We start from the raw sequence: 26118 nt of genomic DNA, 5'->3' as shown, positions 1-26118 counted from the left end.
AAAGTGAAAATGAAGTTGCTCAGTCATGTCCGACTCTTAGCGACCCCATGGACTGCAGCCTACCAGGCTCCTCCATCCATGGGATTTTCCAGGCAAGAGTACTGACATAAGGGTGCAATAAATAAATTCACTTTCCTGAGTGAATTTAGCAGTTCCTTTGGGATTTACAAGTTTTATAAGAATTCTTGTAAGAAAAATGGCTGCATAAGAACCAACTCATCCTGCTTCTAAAAATAGCCAAATGGTTAGTAAGCATTAAAAAGTACAATTAAACCAAAAAATTCCAGAGGCTGGCTCTAAGAAATGCAATAGGTTTCTGATCAAATGTTTGGAAAATTCTAGACACTATACCTCTTATTTGAAGTGTCACAACACTGAAAGTCCTTCCTCATGGGTAAGAAACTTTTTTAATTTTTACAAAACTATTGTTTTTCATAAACTTGGCCAAGGTGAGAGACCCAATGAAATATTTTTATTCTTCTCAGTTATTTTTTATTAATATCCTGATGAACAAGCATTCTATGGAACATGTTTTGAGAAATGCTGGACCACAGCCATGGACAAATTTGGTTACGAACAGTTACTTCTCTATTTAAACTCAGAGCTATTTCCTGTCCCTGAGTCCAGGGCTGGAGGGGCAGTGACAGGAAATGGACTAGGGATGGCCGACCTTTCTTACTGAGTGAAGCAACAGCAGTTTTCATACCTCTGTGTGCTTTGTGTGTTTGAAATAAGGATTGTTCCCACTGGGGGCTTTAATGTTGGAGTGAGTGGCACAGAGAAGCCTGGAAAGTTTTGGGCTCCTTCTGATCAGTGGCAGTGGTACCAGCCATGGTGTGTAGTCCCTAGTGATGGTAGAGATAGAGCCAAGCTGCTTATGTTCTGTGCCAGTTAGGTTGTGAGGTTCCTTTGTTCCCTATCTGGGTTCTGAGCAGGTTGTCTTCTGTGCTCTTTTACTCTTCAACCCAAGCAGCTCTGCTTTTGTTTACCTAAGAAATTGAGATGTCTCATAAATTTCACTAGAAAAATTTTCAAAGATTCCACTGGCAAAACAAAAACAGAATATCTTTTTTAAAGCAACAATAAAAGACAAAGCAAAGTACTGTTTTAAAAAGTTCATACATGTAGCAACAAAATCCAGAAGTGATATGTGCTGTTCTGTCCCTGAGAGTTCAGCTGGTGAAGAATCCATGTGCAATACAGGAGACCCCAGTTCAATTCTTGGGTCAGGAAGATCGCCTGGAGAAGGGATAGGCTAGCCACTCCAGTACTCTTGGGCTTTCCTGGTGGCTCAGATGGTAAAGAATCCATCTGCAATGCAGGAGACCTTGGTTTGATCCCTGGGTTGGGAAGATCCCCTGGAGAAGGGAACGGCTACCCACTCCAGTATTCTTGCCTGGAGAATTCCATGGACAGAAGAGCCTGGCAGGCTACAGTCCATGGGGTCACAAAGAGTCAGACTCAACTGAATGACTTTCACTTTCACTTTTCATGAACTTCTACAGTCACTTAACCTCTCTGGGGCTTAATACTATGAACTGAACGTTTATTTTCTCCTAAAATCCAAAACAACCAAACCAAAAACCATATATGAAGCACTAATCCCCAATGTGATGCTATTTAGGGGTAGATCCTTTGGGAGGTGTTTAAGTTTAGATGAGGTCATGAGGGTGGAGCCCCTTGGAATCAGTGCCCTTATAAGAAGATGAAGGAACCAGAGCTCTCTCTGCCTTGTGAGGATACAGCAAGAAGGTGGTCATCTATAAACCAGAAAGTGTGTCTTCACTAGATAGCAAATCTTCTGCCACCTTGATCCTAGACTTGCCAGCCTTCAAAATTGTGAGAAATAAATGCTTCTTGTTTAAGCCACGCAGTTTATGGCATTTTGTTATGGAAGTCCAAATTAAGATGCTTGTGTTTCCTATCTGTGAAACAGGAAAAATAAAGATCAAAAAAAAATTTTATGAAAAAAAAGAAGAAGCTTTATACTAAATTTAAGGTAGAATGGGAGCAGGTAGAGGAAGACAGAAGAGAAAGGGAACATTCTTTTTTTGGCTGCCCATCCTCTGAATCTCTTTTCCGTGGTTGAGGACATCACTACTGTGTGTTTGGTAGGAGGCCAATTGGGTGTCCCCACAGGGGGGCTTTAATACTGGAGCGAGTGCACAGAGAAGTCTGGAAAGTTTTGGGCTCCTTCTGATCAATGGTAGTGGTGCCAGCCATGGCGTATAGTCCCTAGTGATAGTAGAGATAGAGTCAAGCTGCTTATGTGATGTGAGAGCTGGGCTGTGTGCTCCCTTTGTTCCTTACCTGGATTCTGAGTCTCATTCTCTAGCATTTTAGTAGAGCCTGTGAATTTCTTTATACCCTTCCATTTAGTTCCTTACAGCTTAGCTTAGTCAGAGCCCAAACAAGTGAGAATTGTGACGGGCACAGATGTGACAGATCGAATGGGGGGGGGGATGGGGGCATGCTGGGGCAATAGTAGCTTTAGAAGATCTGAGGCTCTCAATTGAAATTTGACTTAAAGAGAGTAGAACTAGAATACTTGTCTGGATTCTATTCTCACAGAATCCAGAAAATATTTCATCAGAGGGCAGCTTTTCTGCCCACTGTATTTATAATTTATATTTTTTGTTACATAACCGAGTAGAAACCTGTAGACCATCTTTATTTTAAACTTTGCCCAGTGCTTAGTTTTGTGAGGGTCTAATGTAATTTCATCTTTTAAAATGTCTAAGATCAAATTAGATGAGAACAGAGTAATACAGATGGTAAAAATGCCAGAGAACATAATAAAAAAGAAAGATGCTCTGCATGAAGAATAGTCTGCTAGAATTCTAACCCAAACAACCCTTGACTAGTGGGGACCAGGGGAGTTAATTGCCATTCTGCTGCAAACCTAAGCCTAGCTTTTTTCTGTTGACTGTACAGAGGAGGAATAAGAATGCTTACTGCAGTTCAGACTGGCTATCTTCATACACTGGGAAAGGTGTCACTTGCACAGTTTAGGGATTTAGGGGTGTCACTGCCACCTCATTTGTTTGTCTAGAGAGATCACCTCACTCTACTTCTAAAATTCAATGGCAGATGAAACCAAAAAGCTATAAATCATCTCTGGCTTGTTTATGTACCTCAAGGAGCTCTTGAAAAGGCCTAAAACTACTGTGTGATCTATATCTTTATAAAAACTATAGAAAAATAAAGCAGGCAGTAGTATCACCATATTGACTTGAGACCTTATAGTAGTTATTAGTCTTCTCAAACTCCTCTTTGTGCTTGAGCTCAGCACCCCATGGCATTAAAATTCTCTGGCCTTACAAAGAAGCCTGAAATTCTTGGTCCTGGCATTGGCACCTCTAGCTTAAGGAGCCAACATTGAAGATGAAATCAAAATGATGAGATTATGGTTTAGCTGCCACTCTACTCTGATGGCTTCTGATGTTGGATGTTGCCTGTCATCACCAGCCACAAATTCACTGAGTTATTAAAGCCAAAAACAAGATCTCACTTTGCTAGAAGATGTTTCCATTTTCAAATATTGGGTATATTCATAACTGGGGGATGATGGAGTCACGGCAGTAATGATGATGATAAGAAACAGAAGAATAGCAAGAGTCAGAGTTTGTTGAGGATTTACTATGTGTTAGGTACTACATGTTCACATCCTTACCATAGGAAAATCAGTATTAATATTCCTATTTTTACAAGTAAGGAAACCAAGACTCAGATGTACTACATGATCCAAAGTCACATAGCTAGTAAATGTGAAGCCTGGATTTGAATCTCAGTTTAGGGGCCTCTCTGCTTTCAATTACTTTTCAGTCCTGCTTCAGAGGCAAATAATTTACTTTTGAACCTTTAGCTAGATGAACTCCAACATAGGGTGATCTGCCAAATCTGAGAGCCCTTTGGCGAAAGCCGGATGGTCTAATCACAATTTTACATTGTGAGACTGCATGACTATGGAGAAAGGGGTCATTCCCCTTCCCAGAACAAACCTGAGTTGCCTATTTGTGAGGAGGAAAGGTGGTTCACTGGGTGGGGGACTCAGATGTCCTAAGAATCCAGGGGGCCTAGGGTGACCTTTGTTGGAGAAGCAGAGGGGGACTCCTGCAATGAATGGAACATGCTAAGGTTACAACAGCAGCTGCAGAGAATGGGTACCTGATAGGAAGGAAATGTTCTAGTGCTCCAGGCTGTTGTAGAGAAAAAAAAAAAAAAACCCTCCAGAACTGTAATGGAGCAGAGAGGAATCATGGAAATGCCACAGTCAGAGCTGCTGTTTATTGAGTGTTTGCTATTCTTTTACATATATTACTTCATTTAATACTCACAGTGCTAGAAGGTAAGTACTGATCACAGTGTCATTTTAGGGACGAGGATAAAGAGTTACCAAGAAGTTAAGAAGTTTGCCAAAGTCACACAAGGAAAGAGTTGTAGGGTGGGGTTCAATCTTATTCCATTTGCCTTCAGAGCTGACCCTCTTTGCTACTCTGCTGTTCAGCCTCTGGGGGAGGTGAACACACAAGAGGCTGGCATTAGAAGAAACCACCAACAATGCCCTAGGGTAGGGCAGACAATGGTTATCAAAGCAAAACAGAGTTCAGTGTCACCTCACAGTCTTGGCAAGGACTTGCTCACATGCTAATGATGGTGGTAAGTGCTTAATGGAGAAACTGCGAGGGCCCTGGAATCTGATCATCATGTTACAGAAGATCCCACATGAACTGGGTGTAATATGTCACCTCACTCGCACAGGCACTAAATCTGAACTGAACTGATGACCTCTATGCCCAAGAGACATCTCTGTCCAAATTCCCCATTTCTGTCAAAGCTATGCCAATGTGGAGGCACCTTGGTGCTTTCCATCTCTTTATTAATGTTACTCAATCAAATTCCCTCAGTTCTTTCTCAAAAAGTTTACCGTCTCCACTAAGCCTCTTGTGTTTTACCTGAATTTTGCAGTAATGCCTCACAGGTCCCCCAGCCTCTTTTTCTCCCTTGAGTTGAACCAAATGCCTCTTCCAGGTGAGCTTCCCAGAGTGGCCATTGGAAATGACCTTAAATGAGGAATCAGGACAGCTGCGCACTGTTCTGCCACTTGGTAAGTGACACTGGAAGTGGCCTCTGGGTCTTTAGACTCTATGATCATAAAAGGAGGAGTTGGAATGGATGCTATCCAAGGTCCCTTCCAGTGTTGTAATTATATGCATGCATGAATGAGTCAATTCTTTGCTTTTATACTTGTCTGTGGGGTTTTGTTTGAACTTTTCAGCCTGGTGCTCAAGGCCGCTTATAAAAGTTCCCCCACACTATTGTGTAAGACAGTCATTCCTCCTATCATCGTATCTATATTAATTTCCAAATCCTGGCTTTTCTTCCTGCTATTCTGGCTTTCTAAAAATTCTAATACCACTTCTTCATAGCCTGAACCTTAGACCACCACTGAGGTTCTGCTCATATCTTCCGCTCTTGGCTTCCCAGAGTGACCTCAGGCTGCAACAGTTTCATTCTACATAAAATGTAGATAAATAAAAATATGACTTATTTTTATTACAGTCATGAACTATAAGAACAGAGGCAAAAAGAAATAAGTAAAACTGAGATGATTTGTATAAAATTTTATATAGATCCTGAGTATTTTGTATTTTATCATTTTTTCCATAAATGTTAATCACAATCAAATCAGAAAACAGTCTAATCTAGAAGCTTAAAAGGTAAACATTTATGAGTAACACATTTATTGATACATCCTTTAGGCTGAATTTTAAAATATAATCGATGCCTCTCTGTTGATGATTCAGGAAAGTGTTTCAAAAATGATTGTTGTTCCTATTTCAAAGAAAAAAATGTGCATGGTAGGCAGTGGCCAAAGAGCCTGAACTCTGGAACCAGATTAAATTGTGGGTTCAAATCCTCACTCTGCTACTAACTGCTAGTTAGTTAACTTCTCTAGGCCTCAGTTTCAACACATGTAAAATGAAATCACAACAGAAGCTACTTGGCAAGGTTGTTGGGAGGATTAATATCTATAAAACCCAAAGAGTTTCAGGCACACAGTAAACGCTATATAAGTGTCATCTATTATTATTTTTACAATTAAATTTTACATATTTTAAATAAATCTTAAATTGTTTCATGAATGTAGATATTGTCTCCCCAAAGAAATAGCAAGGATTGTCACTCTTTTCTATTTTTTTTTTCATGTTCTAGCAAACAACTGATTCCTAGTTAGTACTTTGAATGAAGATATGAATTAAATAAATAAGTGAAAAAAATGAATGAGTTACTATCCATACTTAATAGGAAGGAGAAGCAGGTATAAAGATCAATTTTATATAATTCTGCAAGAATGAGCCCCAATACACCTGATCTCTTTCATGTACCACATGCCAGTTTCCTTCATTTCTATCTTACTGTAACTGGTTTTGCAGGAAGACATAAAGAATCTGCCTGCAATGCAGGAGACTTGGATTCCATTCCTGGGTCAGAAAGATCTCCTGGAGAAGGAAATGGCAACCCACTCCAGTATTCTTGCCTGGGAAATCCCATAGACAGAGGAGCCTGCTGCTGCTGCTGCTGCTAAGTTGCTTCAGTCATGTCCGACTCTGTGCGACCCCATAGATGGCAGCCCACCAGGCTCCGCCATCCCTGGGATTCTCAAGGCAAGAACACTGCAGTGGGTTGCCATTGCCTTCTCCAACACCAGCACTGCAGGATCAAGAAAAATGAAAGGAGAACAAAAATAAACCCAATATCAGTTCTATATTTATGAGTATTCTTTACTTTTAGGAAGAGTTGGCTTGTAGGAGGCATCTAACCATGACTCTCTGAAAATCACATTTAATCCTTATGCTGGATCAAAAAATCGGAAAACAATAATGTGTAAGCAGGAACTAAAAAACTACAACTCTTGAGTATCTGGCATACATCTTTAACACATATTTATTTTTTTAAAAATAAATACTTCTATTTTACCACCACTTGCTTAAGTTTAAAATTGAAAAATTTGTTTCAGATCAATAAGGCTGCTTTGTCACTGTGCTTTTAGAAAGGCAATGGCAGGGAGTTGATGCAGCCTCCCCCAGCTGCCCTGGTAGGTAACAGAGTAGAGTTCAGAGGATGTGTTGCTGGGGTGAGGTGGAGAAGGGAACCCAGAACATGGCCACCACGGCTGCCCTTCCAAACACACACCTGAAGGTAGTCATCAAGGACCAACATGATATGCCACAATTTTAAACCATTTTGGTTTCGCAGAGGAAGAAGTTTACGACATAAACAAATGTTAAGATCCTGCAGCTGTAGCCACTGGCTTCTCCATAAAGTCTTGGTTTCTTTTTGAATCTTTATAGCCAAATCATAAGAGTTGGGAATGAGAATTTCTAATGGATTTACTGGCAGTATGTAATTCAATACTTAATACAATGAAAATCCTCTGAAAATGTATATAAGTGCCATTATGTTAAGAAGTTGGTGGTTTAGTCACTAAGTCATGTCCAACTCTCTGTGAATCCATGGACTTCAGTCTTCCTGGCTTATCTGTCCATGGGATTCTCCAGGAAAGAATACTGGAGCAGGTTTCCATTTCCTTCTCCAGGGGATCTTCCTGACACAGGGATCAAAAAGGCGTCTCCTGTATTGGCCCATAGATTCTTTATCACTGAACCACCTGGGAAGCTCATTTAAGAAGTTATTACAGTAAAAAAAGAGACAGTGAATAATATGTTGGAATATGAAGATAAAATTTCATCAACTTATCTTTTTACTCCTTTTTATTGTGGGTTCTAAATGTGGTCAAGATGAAATGTGTTTATTTTGCCCCAAATCTTCTCATTAGTGGACAGAAGGGGCATTTCACGAATATCATGCAATAGGAATTTCTTGTAAAGCAACCAAGTTCCCTTGAGAAGTGCTCTGGAAGGAAAACTTCACATAGTTTTGTTACATTTCTCACCACCATGCCAAACAAAATGTCAATGCCAAGCTGGACAGGAAGAGGGTTGTGAATTAAATATCACATTCTGTTGAAGGTGAGATGACATATATATTGTGTTTTTCAGACCAAGCATGGCTTCATAAGCCACTTCCTGTTTGCACATGGATTTCCTGGGGAATCTAGGCCAGGGCATACTGCTGGGATAGCATGGGGTAGAAGAAGGGTCATAGCTTTTGTACAGCCTTTAGAAGACATGTGAAGTCTAGAGTCATAGAAGGGGTTGGCTGCAATTCCTGAGTTGAAAATACAGCAAAACTTTAAGGTAATAAGGCAAGAGAGAATGAGATGGTTGGGTGGCATCATCAACACATTTGACATGAGTTTGAGCAAACTCCCGGAGATAGTGAAGGACAGGGAAGCCTGGCGCGCTGCATTCCACAGGGTTGCAAAGAGTTGGACACAACTTAGTGACTGAATAACAACAACAATACATGTACTAAAGTCTGAGATACAATTATTTTCTTGAGTGCTGATCACAGGGCAGATAAGATCATTTAATAGCCCTACTCATCAAATGGAATAATCAGTGGTCAATATCTAAGCTATCTTGAAAGACAAGGTCACTGATTTCATCCTGGTCTCTACTGGATTATGACATATCTCAAAAATAAAACATTGACAGATGAATGAATAAAGAAGATGTAGTATACATATATACAATGGAATACTACTCAGTCGTAAAGAGAATGAAATTTGCAGCAACATGGATGTATCTAGAGATTATCATCCTAAGTGAGGTCAGACAGAAAGAATACAAATATCATATGATATCACTTATATGTGGAATCTAAAAATATGATACAAATGAACTTAATTACAAAACAGAAATAGACTCACAGACACTAAAAAAACAAACCTACAGTTACCAAAGGGGAAAACAGAAGGAGAGGGATAAATTAGGAGTTTGGGATTAACAGATACACACTGTTGTATATATAAAATAAACAACAAGGTCTGACTATGCAGCACAGGGAACTATTGGTTTGGCCAAAAGATTAATTCAGGTTTTTCCATAATATTTCACAAAAAAACTCAAATGAACTTTTTGACCAATCCAATATATTCACTATCTTGTAATAATCTATAATGGAAAAGAATATGAAAAAGAATATACATGTATATATATGTGCACATATGTGTGTGTGACTGACTCATTTTGCTGTACACCTGAAACTAACACATTGTAAATCAACTATATTTCAATTAAAAAAAAAAAGCAAAACAATTCCCCTTATGCTCACCAATGCCCCTCCGAAAAAGCCCAAACAGAAAAAAACTCTAATGCCACTCTCTCCAGAATATTAGGGAGTCTGATAAGACATCAGAGAATGACACAGACTTCTGCTTTTATCAGTAGTATAAAATATTCACAAAAATACTTACTGAGCCCTGAGCTGAATGCCTGGGCTAGACAAATAAATAAGACATAGCTTCTGCTCCAAAGGAGCTCACTATAGTCTACTAAGATAAGGCTTCAAGTCTCAGTAGAACATGTATGGCCAGCTGGGATTTTATATTCATAACAAATAATTGTTTTTAAAAAAGTCTTTCACCTGTGGTTGTTCCAGTAGGTAATTTGTTACTTTATGTCTTTGGGGATGAAATTATTTTCGCACTATGTATAGTTGTCTGGTTCAAGCCTCACACATTTAATGAAAAAATAGAAATCATTCCCAGGCTAGGAGGAGGTATAAGTTACTTTTGCTCAGCTGACTCCTTGAATCCTGGAAACACAGTAGCATTGATATCAAGAATTTGGCAAGTATCAGGAGAAAATCAATTGAGCTTTAACTTAGCATTTCATTGCCTCCTCACAAAATGAACCCAGAAGAGATACAGACATATAAACTTACTGATTTACAGCTTTCACAATATTTTCTCTGTTTCTCTACAATGTATTTGTTCTGCTTTAAGTGTTTCAAGTTGTTGCTTAATCCATAAGGATATACACTGTAAATGCTTCCAAAACATGAGAATTCCTCTAGCTGGGGACTAGAGAGAATGATTATAAAACTTCCTGGAGAGAATTTGCTTTATTTGTTTAACTCCTGTTCTAAACTGGGTGCAGTTTGATGGTGAGGGTGCCTTCCCCATCTGTGTTACTCTGCATCTACTTCAGGACCCAGGGTATGGTAGGTGCTCCAAAAATGTTGGCTGAATGAGTGGAGGAATGATGGATGGATGCACGTCTAGGTCTTCAATAATGAGGTAGTGGGTAAAGATGGGAGAGAGGCTGAGGAGAAAGGACAATCATTTTTACAGTCTGGGTAGTACGGGAGGGTGTGTGTGGAGCACAGTGGCAGGTTAAGGGACACTGGTACATTGGTATAGTGGCTGAACTGGAAAGTGTGGTGTCAGAGACTCTGCAGCCACATTGGGATAGATGTCTGCTTTCCATGGTCCTGTGACAGTCAGTTTATCATTTCAACACTTTCTTTTACTTAGTTTTTTAAGGCCACACTAAGATGCTGAAGCTGAAACTCCAGTACTTTGGCCACCTCATGCAAAGAGTTGACTCATTGGAAAAGACTGATGCTGGGAGGGACTGGGGGCAGGAGGAGAAGGGGACGACAGAGGATGAGATGGCTGGATGGCATCACTGACTCGATGGCCGTGAGTCTGAGTGAACTCTGGGAGTTGGTGATGGACAGGGAAGCCTGGCGTGCTGCGATTCATGGGGTCGGACATGAATTCACAGAGTTGGACACGACTGAGTGACTGAACTGAACTGAACTGAACTCAAGCCTCACAATAGGCTTCCATTTGGCCCCTGTATTAATTTACAGGCATAAAGAAGCCTGCTTTGGGGCCACCATGTAAGGATGAGTAGCCTGTGCACTGCACAACTCCAGGGGATGCCCATATGCAGGACAACGGTGGCAGCCCTGAGCTCCATGGTTCTCCCTATATGCATAATGGAATACATTTACAAACTTATAAACACGCGGAGAAGTACAGCTTTTTGTGAGATACTTTTAACTATCCTTTATCTACTCATTACATATTCTTTAAGATTTAATGAGCTTTCCATTTTCCTCAGTTGTGAGAGTTTTATTGTAAAAACAAATTGCATTTGTGTGCATGTGTATTTCATTTCCACACACTATAACTCTCAGTGATCATGGGACATCTGCTTTGAACTGTTTCATATTGGATGGAGTTCTGATGTTGGAATGTTTGGGTTCAAATCCTGGCTCTATCACTTGCTGTGTGATCCTGTGTAAGCTACTTAACTTCTCTATGCCTCAGTTTCTTTACCTATAAAACAGGAGTAATAAGCGCTTCCGCCTTATTGGAATTATGTGAGAAATAATTGAACTAATCTCTGTGAAGAACTTAGCACAGTGATTAGAACAGAGGGAGTATACAGAGGCAAAGGCAATTAGGCTGTTACAATTATTATTGCTAGTACTAGACCATCAGGTTTGGTCTGCTGGGTAGAATTCCTGAGCCCCTATAGCCAGGACTGCCCAACTAGGGCCTGTCCCTTTCCAATGGGCAGGCAGATATATCCAGGCTGTTCATTCCTTGAGACTTAACCAGACCATTCCCAGCTGTGGGTAGCTATATCACAAACATACACATACTTTAAGCACACTCACATATCCCCTCTATTCCAGGAGCTGCCAACAACTACATACAACATCATGATGTTGTTAGGGTTCCTTTCCCTGTCTCTTTTTCCAGTCAATTCCATGGAAACATAATTGTTGGATTTAAGAGGGAAATTAAAAAAAAAAAAGAGGGAAATGAGAACTGGGAGGCCTAGGACCTGTATGTGGGTGACAGATGAGTTTTGGCAGAGGATGACCACTAGAAAGGAGACAGAAGACAAGTTTCATTGTCGTTTTTGGTGGTAGTGAGTCTGCGCATGTGCCAGATTGTAAATGGGGTGGGGAATACATTAAATACGGAGAGTGACATGGAAATTCATGACCAAGTTGGTGCTGGGGGTCTAGGGACAGGTAGACAGAGAGGGAAACTCCCTAGCAGGTTGAAGACCAGGGTCCAACAGTGAATAAGGACGAGGGCATTAGAACACATTCTCTCATTTACTCATTCATTGACAAACTGTTTGTTGAGCATTGACTCTGTGCTTGCATGTGTTTGTTAGAGGCAGGAATCAGGAGAGGACAAGGGTCCCTACTATAAGAGAGCATATGGTCTAATGTAGACAAAAACCATATTCCCAGTGAGAAATCATACCCTAGAAGTGTAAAGCATTATGAGGTTAGGGTATAGTATGTAGTCTGATGAAGATTTTTTTTTTTTTTTTGCAGAAAATTTGGTGCAGTAGGATTAGTGTGGTTGGGGTACAACATGGGAGTGAAGAGGGATGGGAGAGGAAAGGTAATTAGGAACAACATCATGAAGATTTTCTTAGAATCAAAGGTTATGCGTTCTTGATTTTGAGGGCGCTCGGCAGCACAAAGCTTAAGCATCAGAGGTCAAGGACTGGAATCCAGGGAAGGAAGTTGGGTGGTCATTTTTTAAAAATGATATAAATATATGAAGAAAACTCAACTGAGAATATTTATTGGAAGGTCCCACCTCCCTTAGGTTTTTTTAAGAGGGGAAGGACTATCCCTGCCTGTAATGGGGCATTTTCCAAAGAGACCTGACCATCTCAGGCCTTCCTGGCACCCCTTTCACTTTGGAGTGAACCATGGGGCAGCCTATATATTTCTTGTGGGTGGGTTTTCATAAAGCTGCAAAGAAAAGGAAACCTATCATTTATTAGCTTCCTGCAGCCACGTTCAAATTCCTGAGCCTAGCATTCATGGTCATCCAACCGCTTCCGCCTAAACTCATACCAGTCCCCTACGTGGATCCTCCTTTCCAGCCAAACGAGTCTCAGAACAAGTCCTACACTTTCCTGCTTCAATGCCTCCGGTCCTGTTCTTCTTTAAAGGCTTAACCTCTCTTACCCTCAGTTTCCTCACCCATGGACTCGTTTAGGATATTATGTGGGTCATATGTCTGTAAGCACCTAGCACAGAGCCTGGCATGAAAACATTCAACAAATGTAAGCAACTGCTAAACTCAAGTTCCAGATCCTCATCTGCACATCACAAACTTCAGTACACAAAGGTTTTCAGGGCTGGGCATGAGATGAGAGGTGAGAAGGGAAGCAGACTGTAGAGGATACGCCCTGCTTAGAGGCAGTGAACATAGAAAGAAACAAGAAAAACTGCAAAATGAAAATGAAAATAAACACAAAATCATGCAAGGGAGCTCATTTGGCTTAAGCCCATCAATCAAAAGTCCCTTTGATTTTTGCCCCCTCATGTTGGATTGTAAATATCCTTCCTTATATAATTCTCTTTCATCCACCCTTCGTGAGCCTATTTTTAATTTACTTCATATTCTTTATGGTGTCACTGATATTTCAGTGTAAAGTCTTTGAGTCTCAGGTTTATTATATTAATTAAGTCAAGCTACATGTATAAACTATCTAGGACATGGCATATAAGTGTTCACTTTGTGATTAATAATGATAATAATGATCTTACAAATCTCATAAATTAAGAGACTAAGTCTCTAAGAGCTTCAGGAATCTCTTTCCTGCTTGTTCACTTAGTGAAGAACAAATAATAACAATAACAATGGCTATTACTCTTGAGTAATTAACTATATGACAGAATCTGCTCCAAGTGCTCCCTATACCTTACCTCATTTCTGCCCATGAGAGCCCTTGAGTTAGGCTCTGTTAGTATCATACCTATTGTAGAGGTGAGGAAACTGAGGCATCAAAAGATAAGTCCCTAAGCTAAGTTACAGAGTTGGGAAGTGGCGGAGTTAGGATCGGAAGCAGTTGGCCTGGCCCCACAGCCCCTGTACTCAACTACTGCACTGTCCTCATTCCAGACAATTTCCATGCATCCTTGAAGCTATGGTGCATTAACTCCTCTGCAACTTATCCTACAGATAGTTGAGATGCTCCCTCTTCTCTACTCCCATAGCACTTGAATATACCTCCCCTATAGCAAAGATCACAGTAAACCTTGATTTTTTATGTACGTGCTTAACTGTATGTGAGTTTCTCAAGGAAGAGTCTGTAAATTACTCATCATTATACACTTAGCATAGGGCTTGGCACATATTTGATGGGTGAAAATGTGTGTTAGAATTTAATCAAACTGACAGGACCTCAGTTAAATTTGATGTTCATGATGATGGTGGCTATGAGAGACAGAACATGGATGAATGGAAATTTCAAATGATAAGAACCACAGTGCTAGGCTATTGGCAGTTTATACTCTGGGTTTTGTAATAATCACTGTTGTTATTCTTTCCTGGGTTGAAGAAGCCAAAATTACTCCTAAGGTGTCTCATTTAATCAGAGGCCTCAATTTTTTTTTTTTTTAACTACATGCCTTTCTACCTCATCCCTTCACAGAAGTATCAGTTCACAGCAGATGGGACTGCCCTGTGAAAGCCACAGAAGAAACAAAGGATGTGCTGAAACCTTTGCCACTTAGTGACAATGATGATCATTTCACCAGAGGTTATACAAACCAGCCAAGAAAATGATTGGAGGAGGCTCAGCTCTACCCCAATATGAGCCAAGTGTCTATATTTTATTTTAAGAATGCCTTCTGAGGTGCTTTAAAATTTATAATCCTCCCCCTTCCATTATTTTGCTTGATTCTTACAACAGCTCATGGGAGTAGGCAGGAGAAGCTCAGGAAAAAGAGGGACTTGCCTCATGCATATGGCCAATGAAAGACGAAATCAGGACCAGGCCTTATTTTCCATACGCTATTTACACAACATGCCAGACAAGAAGGTCAGAGTAATTAATTTGCTTTGGAGAGGTTCCTGCCCACAGTGTGCCCAGATCTGGACTATGAAGACAAGGAGGTTTTTACACATGATGGAAAAGGAAACCCCAAGGACTAGGCCAAGGGACAACATGCTGAGGTCAAAGAAAAGATAGAGGACATGAGTTCAGGGCTGGAAGGACATTCTCGGTGATGCTTACTCTTATGGAGACCACAAAACCTCTGTCACAGAAGGAGGTCATATGTTGAATTTTATAGGATCAAAAAATTTTTGAACGCATGCTACATCAAAAACAGAGATGAGATAGGCACGTGTGAGGCTAGAAGACAGAGGAATTTAAGGTTGACATGAGTTCCCTTGGCAAACTATGTTAATGTTCTGATGGTGACTTTAAAGGCCTCTTCTCTGCATTGTCATGATGTCACCAGGAGATGCATCTGATGCCTTGTGCCTCTGAACCCCATCCTGGCACCCTGTGCTTGCCTATACTGGGTTTTCTGTCCACACTACAGGAAGGCAGAGAAATCCTGAAGCAGGAAATGATTAGAATGCCTTCTTTAGTGTTGGCATGTAAGCCTGCTTTGTGCTTCTTCCTGCTTTGTCCCTCTGGTTCCTGCAGACTCTGTGGGCCCTCATCTTGGACACTCTTCCCATGGACCATTCTCCTGGGTCTTGGGTGCCAGGCTTGCCCGGACCCTTGGCTTGTTCTGACTCCCCTTGGTCTCCAGTCTGCGGGCCACTCCTCTCCCCACTGCTGACCACGGGGCTCAAGCTGGACTCGCTCTGGCTCCTGACTACACCCACTTGCTGCCAGCTTCCCGGAGCTGACAGGGGTCTCCAGTGGACATCTACTTTTTTACAGAATGTGGGAGCAGACCAGACCAAACTGCCTGAAATAAAGTGGCCTTTGCTCCATCTGGGAATACATACTGATAGGTCCATGTTTACAAAGATACATTCATGTTCCTGAGCTTTCACTGGGTACAATAAAGAGAGAGAGGGAGAGAGAGATGGAGAGTTAGTTAGTTCTTGGCATCTGCAAATGAAAAATGAGGTAGAGTCCTAGCAGAAGGCACTGCAGTTTGGGCAGCTGTATCCTATTAAAAAATCATGAGAAAGCTCTGTATTCCTGCCATTGTGGTAAAGAGGAAAAGCAAATCCCTTAGCGTTTCCCAAAGAAAACATTTTTGTGACCTAAAGTTCTGTAAAATCTTTTAAGTTCTGTAAATCTGGTGAACATGGGAACAGTTTGGTAGGTATCCCACAAGTCCCCGGAGGACACTGTCTTACAGCCCTCACCTCAGGAGGCCCCGGAAGGGGAAGCGAAATTCCACTCCCTTCTGCTAGGGAGCACCTGTGGGGGAAGTGAAAGCCACCCCAACCGAAGTGATGCAAAAAAGTCCTGATGCTCAAGGAGTGCAGATAAAGCCACCTTTATAGTCACAGCCTGTCTTTCAAAAAAATTATCTCATTAGATAAGATAGAATCACATACTGGCTTTAATTCTTTTCCTCCAAATTTTTAGACTGTCTCTGGACACTGAAATTAAAATGTAAGCCATATTTTAAAATTAAAATAATAAATTGTCTTAAAATTACAATTTAAACAATTCTCAGCAATGAAGTAGGACTCATAAACCTGTTCCTGGTAGCCATTTTGGGTCACTGATGGGGCATTACTTCTCTAGGCATAAAGAAGTTATTTTTACATGCACTGTACCATGATGAAAAAATCCAAATTGGTCTTACATAAAAGAATAGGTTTACATTTTACTTTAGTAATACAAAATGCATATAGACCTAAAAAGAGAGACCTTTTTTTCTAGGGTATTTTTAAAGGCTCTGTGAATATTTATATTCTACTTCTGCATATACTCTGTTCTATGCTTGGAATACTTTGGGCAATAAACTCCAGAGCAGGTCCAGAAGAGGGAACTACATAGTTGCTGTGGTAAGGGAGAGCTTGTTGCACCTTTCAGTCTGAAAAGATGAAGGTGGAAGGCAAAGAAGACTGATGTTTACAAAACTATAAAGAACAGGGCAGGGTGAACACAGCATGGACCTTCCCCAAAGATTAGTCAAAGGTAGCTTTTGCATAAATGAAAAACTCATGAGCTCACACAGTGGGTAGTAATTCTGCTACCCATTGGAACAAGAGATGTTCCCATTAGAAAAAAATAAGTTGAAGGGAATATGAATTTAACAATAACTAAATATTGTGGGATTCTGGGAGTGCCTCATAGAAAGCAAGCTTATCTTCCCCTATCTCCCAACCAACTGTCCCGGGTAGTCATTTTAGAATCAGGCTACTTAGCTAGAGAAACAGCCAGGCCTGTGGTCTGATCCACATATGGCAATTCTTTGATTCTTTTATGAGAATGATGATCTTGGTAAGTGGTCATCTGCCCTCCACCTCGCCTCCTGTAAAGTAAGGGGTCCATACTGCTGAATTTAATAACTTGAGTATAAAAAACAGGAGACATGGGGACCATCTTTATTACTGTAACTTGAATACAAAGACCAGCACAAGGTTGGCTCAGCAGCAGCATGCTGGGAATTTAGCACACTACCAGAATTTCATTATCCCGGTTTGTGATGCCAAATGTACAATTCCATCCTATGGCCTCCCTGAGATCTGGCTCCTTCCAGCATTTCCTTTTTTTGTGAAGTATTTGAGGAGAGTAGCAAATCAGTGAGGAAGGAGAGTATTCCTGGAAGATCTATGTCACCTCTGTCCCTTTTCACCATACCTCCTCCCACCCTCTCCGTCACTTCATACAGGCAGATGGGGTGATAAAAGGCACAGCAGGACATCAGCAGGAAATAATTCTTAGAGGTGGCCCCCTCTAAGTCTCAACACACTATCACCTCGTTGGCCTGGAACACCTGCTTTTCTTATAGCGAGTGACTAGTTCCAGGCCCAGCAAGGGTACGTGAGCATGTCAACTGGGGACTCAGCGGGGTTAACCCATGACCCATTGCTGGGCTCCTTGGTCTATCCTGGCTAGAAGGCTCAGAACTAATCTGTCCACAGAACTAATCTTCAGAAACCAAAGAGGGAAACAAGCTCATTTGTAAATCCCAGCTATGCCTATAATAAAATAAGGGCTAGCATCTAGTAGATCCCCTTTTCCTTAGACAATTATTTGTGTGTGTGTGGAAGCGAGGGGTTTGGTTAAGGACAAATCATATAACTTAAGCATATGAAGAAAATGAGTCCCCTTTCTCTCTTCAAAAATTTACTGTTAAATTAAAATGGTCTGTAAGCCTTTGACTCTTCAAGTGTGTATTGAAATGGAACAAAAGAACTTGTTTGAGGAGACAGCATTAAGCTGAGCTGATGGAAAGTAAAAACTCTTTAAAATGAAAGCCTTCCCTTTAAGGACTTTGTGTTCCAAATTCAGCTACATTCTCTTCTCAGTCACCTTAGGCATTTGTTTTTAATAAGTCTTTACAAAGTCAACAGTTCAACAAAGGACCTCAAAACCGTGCTTCTGACCAGAAAAATAAGCACCGATTCCAGATGTTTCTCATTTCTCCATGTCACTAATTCAAACTCAGAAGTCTCTTGTTTATTGGACATGTATATAAGCTTAATGCTTTACATAACCTCTCTTCTAAGAATCTCCTCTCCTATCTCTGCATCCTTTCTCTTGCCAAAGCCATCTATTTCTCATAGATGGAACCAGATCTTGCTAGCATATCCTATAGTCTCTCAAAGAAATATTTAAACTTATGCCAAAATGAGATTTCATAATGATTTCATTATGAGATTTCATAATCATATGTAACTTTTATCTATTTCTATTAGCATTTAATGAAAGGCTAGGGAAATTCTCTTCTCCAGAAATCCTTAAAAATTGGATACATGCTTTGCTTTGTAAGTTGAAGACAGGCTGGGAGGTAAATCACCTTTCAAGGTGTTCTTTAGGTCCTTTGACCTTCTGATGCCTGCACACGAACTTTTGTATTCTGCTCCAAAGGGCAAAACTAATATCAGGCACTATTCCATGATCTCCTAGCTATGGTGGGCTATGAATGATGATTTCCACACTTAGTTCAGTTCAGTTCAGTTCAGTCGCTCAGTCGTGTCCGACTCTTTGCGAACCCATGAATAGCAGCATGCCAGGCCTCCCTGTCCATCACCAACTCCCGGAGTTCACTCAGACTCATGTCCATCGAGTCAGTGATGCCACACTTAACTCGTGTGCTTAATTCTACCTGGTGCCATGCTAGAATCCCAGCACTGGCCAAGGGACTAGAAGAACAGAGAGCAAGGAGCTGACAATAACAACAACAAATCTCCATGGAAAATATAATGTACTTGTGGTAGAATCATGCAAGGGAGATACACTATCTCTCCCTGATGTGCTTGTTTTTAATAGGATGAAGTCTAAAGCGACATTTTTTTATGTGAAAAATTTGAATTTATAATTCTGTTAATAAAATGATCTTTAATCATGGCTAAATATTTATTGAGTCAGGCACTGTGCTAAGCACTCCTGAATTACCTCCATTATTTCTTACAATACTAACAAGTAGATTCTATTATTTCCATTTTACAAATGAGGAAACTGAGTTTTAGAGACTCTGCTGCCTACTTGCTAAAGAATATGCATGCATAGAGAATAAACCACATATATATTTGCAAATGAGGGGTATCTTCAGCAAAGGTATTATAGGGGGCAGCATTTAGCAGTTATTTCAGAATGACAGCATCCTCATGCATGTTCATTTTAGATTTAGCAGATAATTCATAAGCATTGCCAGTTACATGCTAACTAGTGGCTCAGTCATATCTGACTCTTTGTGACCCCATAGACTGTTGCTTGCCAGGCTTCTGTGTCCATGGAATTCTCCAGGCAAGAATATTGGAGTGGGTTGCCATTCCCTTCTCCAGGGGATCTTCCCAACCCAGGGGTTGAACCTAGGTCACCTGCATTATAAGCAGATTCTTTGCCATCTGAGCCACCAGGTGGCTCAAGTATTCCCAAGGTTACACCAAATTATAGTAAGGCTGGACATGAAACGGCTGATGGAGAGCTGTCTAGACTGGCCACTGGAATTGGAGATAATGGATAGTGTATAGACTTCGAACATTCTAAATACAAGAAAACATGAGCTCCTTTTGGAAACACAATCCTTTGCAAATGACTCTTGAGGGAACAATTCAAAGCTTTCAGCCCACATAAAAATAATAACTTCCCTTACAGAGAGTATGTCTCATGGATACCAAGTATTTAAGGCAACCATCTTAGAAGATAGGCACCTGTTTATAACTGTGTCTTCTGTAACTTACAGAAGCTTTCCTTCTCAAAGCTAAACAGGGTTTATTTTTTTTTCTTTTTAAATTTTATTCTATTTTTAAACTTTACAATATTGTTTTGGTTTTGCCAAATATCGAAATGAATCCGCCACAGGTATACATGTGTTCCCTATCCTGAACCCTCCTCCCTTCTCCCTCCCCATGCCATCCCTCTGGGTCGTCCCAGTGCACCAGCCCCGAGCATCCAGTATCGTGCATCGAACCTGGACTGGCAACTCGTTTCATACATGACAGTATACATGTTTCAATGCCATTCTCCCAAATCTTCCCACCCTCTCCCTCTCCCACAGAGTCCAAAAGACTGTTCTATACATCAGTGTCTCTTTTGCTGTCTCGTACACAGGGTTATTGTTACCATCTTTCTAAATTCCATATATATGTGTTAGTATACTGTATTGGTGTTTTTCTTTCTGGCTTACTTCACTCTGTATAATAGGCTCCAGTTTCATCCACCTCATTAGAACTGATTCAAATGTATTCTTTTTAATGGCTGAGTAATACTCCATTGTGTATATGTACCACTGCTTTCTTATCCATTCATCTGCTGATGGACATCTAGGTTGCTTCCATGTCCTGGCTATTATAAACAGTGCTGCGATGAACATTGGGGTACACGTGTCTCTTTCCCTTCTGGTTTCCTCAGTGTGTATGCCCAGCAGTGGGATTGCTGGATCATAAGGCAGTTCTATTTCCAGTTTTTTAAGGAATCTCCACACTGTTCTCCATAGTGGCTGTACTAGTTTGCATTCCCACCAACAGTGGAAGAGGGTTCCCTTTTCTCCACACCCTCTCCAGCATTTATTGCTTGTAGACTTTTGGATCGCAGCCATTCTGACTGGCATGAAATGGAACCTCATAGGGGTTTTGATTTGCATTTCTCTGATAATGAGTGATGTTGAGCATCTTTTCATGTGTTCGTTAGCCATCTGTATGTCTTCTTTGGAGAAATGTCTATTTAGTTCTTTGGCCCATTTTTTGATTGGGTCATTTATTTTTCTTAAACAAGGGTTTAAATCAGTTAATTAGTTGATAACGTCTACTGAATGCTTAGTTTTGATGGAGTCCCATATTAGATAGCACTTACATTGTCATAAAGACAGTGTGTTTGTAATGAAGTATGATTCTGTGAAACCAATTTTGGTTACTAAATGAGGAATGGATAAACCTGCAGGAAGGAGGAAAAGACAAAGGAGGAAAGAAAGGAAGAAGAGATATCAAATTCCATCAATCCAGAGGATTTCTGTTCCTTTGGTCCATGAAGCCTATCTTGGACAGTGGTTCTCAAACTCACGTGTACATCAGAATCACCTCGCAGGTTTGTTAAAAACACAAGAAAGGGCCTGAGAGTTTGTACATCTAACAAATTTCCCAGGTGCTGCTGATGCTGACTGTTGGTCTGGAGACCACACTTTAGAACCACTGCTCTAAAATGACTGGGGGTCCTGATCGATCTTTTACATTCTAGATATTTGTCCAAAGCTGACACCATCACTGGATTTCCTAACCCTGAGTTCTTTTGAAATATGTTACAGGTTCACACTTAGTACTTCTTACCTGATGAAATTTGATAAGTTTCCAACCAGAAGAAGCTTCGTGAGAAAAGAAATGGATGGAAAGGCTGTTGAGAGAAGGATAAGAGGCAATCAAGAGAGGAATATAAATTACTCTATCATTATAATTAATATTCACTTTGGACTGAGTAAACACGATTATCCCAAGGATAAATGAGTTATATTTTCTACCTCACTTTTTATTAGCAACTTAAATTTGCAGATGAAGAAGATGCAACTGGATCAACATAGTGACTAGCACAAAAGGAAATTTGATGATTTAGCAATAAATTTTATTGAATAGAAAGTGACAATATCAGAGTTACAACTAACATTCTGAAAAACATTTATTAATGTTTATTTTGACTTAAGTATTGTTTGTCCAAGTGGAGGTGCTTATTTTAGTAATCAAAGTATTACAATTTTTTTTTTTTTGCATCCCCAAACCTGCTTCCTAGTGCAGTGATGTGATCTATTTATTTGATGATTTATTTGTAGACAGACACTTTACCGTCTGAGCCACCAGGGAAGTCTTCTTTTCTAGATTACCAAATAATATGGATAAATAATGAGAACTGCAAAGAAATGTCTGAGAGGCACATGTGCATGGTGCTTGTGAGTCTAAGGAAAATGGAGGCTGGGATTTTTAAGTAGCAGAGAACACAATTTCTTTTTTGGCCAGGGAGTCTGTTCTCATCAGAATTGGTCTCTTCACCTTTTCCTTTGTAATCTCCATCATATCAAATTCAAGGAACTTAGGGATCCACAGGGGATATACACTTCTTCCAGCTTCTTCCCTTTTAGATAGTTTTGGTCAATTCAAACCAAATGCTAGGCTCACTCCCAGATACATTCACAGGCTTCCTGGCACACATGTGTACCTCTTCTGGCTTTGTAGCCTGCTCTTGGCAGTATAGAGATAACTTTGATGTCTAGAACACTGCAAAAAGTGGCTTGCAGTACGTGTCATATCTCAGCCACCCCATCCCCACTTCCATGTGGATACAAAGGTAGTTGTCAGTCATTTCGGGAGTTCAATGCTAGTTCCAGTTCTCCCCTACCACACCCATTTCTGGATTAAGGCTGATTACAGCTCATGCCTCTGCTCCACAAAGTCACTCTAAAATGGCCCAGAGAGTTCTGACTTGTGAAGGTGAAATGTGAGTTTGACCTAATTCTCTGACTGCCTAAACTGAGAGGCTTGCTACAGATAAGGGCTGGCTCAGAAAATTTCACACTTAGAGTCACACTTGTAAAAGATGGGGTCACCTCCATTGGACTAAATACATCCTACAATACTGTTATTCTAGAAGAGCCATGGTGAATTCACACCTATTTTACAAAGTGCTTTCTTTTAAAAAACTTATGGCAAGTCAGTGCTTCTCAGCTCAGCAAGGCAAGATGCCCACAGATTTGAACTTGTTAGCCTGCCTAGGCTAGAAATTCAGGAACTTCAAGACACTAAGCTCGTTTCTAGTATTGTGTGTCAGCAAAGACTATTCTCTTTTTCCCTTAATGAAAAGAGTATCAGCTGCAAACATTTATTGAGCTTTGAGATTGGCACAGAAGAAGTATTAGATATGATTCTTGCCCTGAAAGTGTTTACAATGAAGTTTAAATGCAAGAATTAAGTCTGCACATGTGAAATCAGAAACAATGAAAGAATGCATAGCATTAAACGTGAACTGGGCAGTGCAGACAGTACAGATGTATGATGTCAGAGAGCTGGGAAGAGCTTTAGGAAACAAGTGAATAGGTAAAGATTAAAGGATGCATATGATTTGTATAAAAAGATGGGTGGTCTTTCTCTGTGTTTTATTTATAACGCACAAGTTTACACAATTTAATACCACTCACTAAATCTCATTGTAAGGGTCTGGAAGTCTCAAACTGGTAACTAATGGGCCAAAGGACTTTTTTCTTCTACCAACATTTGGAATGTTTTAAAACAAATTTGTATTAGCTGTCAACATTAAGTTGAAAGATTTTACATTGAAATGTATAATTTCTGTTTTCTCTTAAACAAAGGGGAGAGTCTACCAAAACCTGGCCCATATTTCTAAATGGTAACAATGAACTAGAGTTGAGTAAAATCCACCCCCATTACATGGAACACTAGCTCTCCAGTTTCCACAGCCCATACCAATCCCTAAGCTTCCACCACTTAACCTGCTTCACTTTTGAATATTACCTGCATTCGTGCTAATTCATTTCAGTCATGTATCGGACTCTTTGCGACCCTATGGACCGTAGTCTGCCAGGCTCTTCTGTCCACAGGACTCTCCAGGCAAGAATACTGGATGGGTAGCCATTTCCTCCTCCAGGGGATCTTCCCACCCAGGGATCATTGGCAAACAGGTTCTTTACTACTAGCGCCACCTGGGAATATCACCTACTTGGAGCCTGTGGGCAGCTGAGCTCATGAACCCTGCTATACGTTAGCAGGGCCTCCTGCATGGGGTGGGGTGCGGGAGGCTGTCACAAATGTTCCCCTCCAACCAATTCAATCAAAACAACAAGTGATCCTGCCCTCTCAGCCTAGAAAGGGAAAGTGACTTACACACAGAGGGATATTTTATAAAATATTATGCTCAGTCTACAGAGGAAAATATCATAGACCACACATACAGAGAGTTGAGCTTTGGTTTTTGCAAGTGCACTGGCAATTGCCACTCAAAATGCACATTCTACAGTGGGGGTTTTTGGGCTCTGTTTGCACAGGAAGGATGGGTGCTTTATTAATTACCTCTTTCAGTTCACTTAGTGTAGGAAGACCCATGTGAGCAAATTTTATGTATGAAAATTTGGAGTGGTATAGCAGATAAATGGGATTTTTTTTTTCCAGAAAATTTACTTACTTTTTTTTAAAGATTTGTTCTTATATATTTGAAATCTAGTCAAATCTATATGTAAAGTAGCCTTGCATGTCCTATAAAGTGGGGCACTTCTGAGTGACTATTTACTGTGGACAATCAGTTCCTTATTGTATGACTGAGGAAAAGTATGGAGCATCCAAATGCTCAGCAGGTCAGATTTGGAATTAGTTTCATGCTGGTGTTGGAATAGTCATTCATTTGTTCATTAGGCCATCCCAAATGTATTTATTTGGCCCAGTGGGACTTGTCTCAGCCCTTCTGTTAATCAGCTCTATGAACTTGGGCAGATCCCTTAATCTCTGCTGGTTTTGGTTCTTCAAATGAGGAAATCATATTAAATTATCTCGAAGTTCCCTAAAGATGAAACATGCCAGTTTTTCACCTGAGGTGCCTAGAATAAAAGGAGAATAATTTGTTCTGAGTTTATGGTTGACCTGCAGTGCTTTGACGTTGAACATCTCTGTCCATCATGGTCAGTGTGCCGCAGGTGGTAGGGCTGATTGATGCTCAACTTGCAGCCACCAGGAAGACTACTCTGGTTTTCCACATTCAATTTCCATTTTCCTTCTGTTTGGCCCTATAATCCACTGGTAGATTACCAGGGGTTTCTGGTTGTGAAATACTTTGTCATCTCCCAAATTAAAAGTACAACTCATGTACATTTCTATATGCTTCTCCCTCATACTCCTTCCTTTTGGCCATTTTCTCTTAAATAAAATCATATAAAGTTTCATTTGGTGATCCATTCACATAGTATGAACTTCAAAATTTACAAGAGCATATGGATGGAGTACACAGTAAAATCTGCCTACTCAAGCCTCAGATATGATGATACAAACTATGGCAGAAAATGAAGAGGAACTGAAGTGTCTTTTGACCTTGATGAGGGTGAAAGAGGAGAGTGAAAAAGCTGGCTTAACACTCAACATTCAAAAAATGAAGATCGTGGCATCCAGTCTCATCACTTCATGCAAGTTCTGGATTTAGTTGGATATATCCTTGCCTTTCTCCCTTGCCTTTTTTCTTCTCTTCTTTTCTCAGCTATTTGTAAAGCCTTCTCAGACAACCACTTTGCTTTCTTGTATTTCTTTTTTTTTTTTTATTTGATTTGATTTTTAAACCTCAAACACTGTATTAGTTTTGCCAAACATCAAAACGAATCCGCCACAGGTATACATGTGCTCCCATCCTGAACCCTCCTCCCTCCTCCCTCCCCACACCATCCCTCTGGGTCGTCCCAGTGCACCAGCCCCAAGCATCCAGTATTGTGCATCGAACCTGGACTGGCAACTCATTTCATACATGATATTTTACATGTTTCAATGCCATTCTCCCAAATCTTCCCACCCTCTCCCTCTCCAACGGAGTCCATAAGACTGTTCTATACATCAGTGTCTCTTTTGCTGTCTCGTACACAGTCTTGTATTTCTTTTTAAAACCACCTTTGGAGAAGGCACTGGCACCCCACTCCAGTACTCTTGCCTGGAAAATCCCATGGACAGAAGAGCCTGGAAGGCTGCAGTCCATGGGGTCGCTGAGGGTCAGACATGACTGAGCGACTTCACTTTCACTTTGGGATGGT

The 26118-nt window shown here is 40.5% G+C and overlaps 1 long non-coding RNA gene across 1 annotated transcript in view; it reads right to left on the bottom strand.

The window, feature by feature from the left end:
• The window catches only part of LOC129620574 (uncharacterized), a 33737-nt gene extending 9748 nt beyond the window's left edge, over window positions 1–23989 (bottom strand). The window contains exons 1-2 of the long non-coding RNA XR_008698565.1: window positions 23852–23989; window positions 21665–21728 (exon numbers count right to left, since the gene is read on the bottom strand). This is a non-coding gene — a long non-coding RNA (uncharacterized LOC129620574). The remainder of the gene's footprint in view (window positions 1–21664; window positions 21729–23851) is intronic.
• Between the last annotated feature and the right edge of the window lie 2129 nt (window positions 23990–26118).

The sequence above is a fragment of the Bubalus kerabau genome, chromosome 10 (genome assembly GCF_029407905.1).
Source record: "Bubalus kerabau isolate K-KA32 ecotype Philippines breed swamp buffalo chromosome 10, PCC_UOA_SB_1v2, whole genome shotgun sequence".
Taxonomy (NCBI): Eukaryota; Metazoa; Chordata; class Mammalia; order Artiodactyla; family Bovidae; genus Bubalus; species Bubalus kerabau.
Note: the sequence above shows the minus strand (reverse complement) of the source record. Positions and strands in the feature narration are given on the sequence as shown.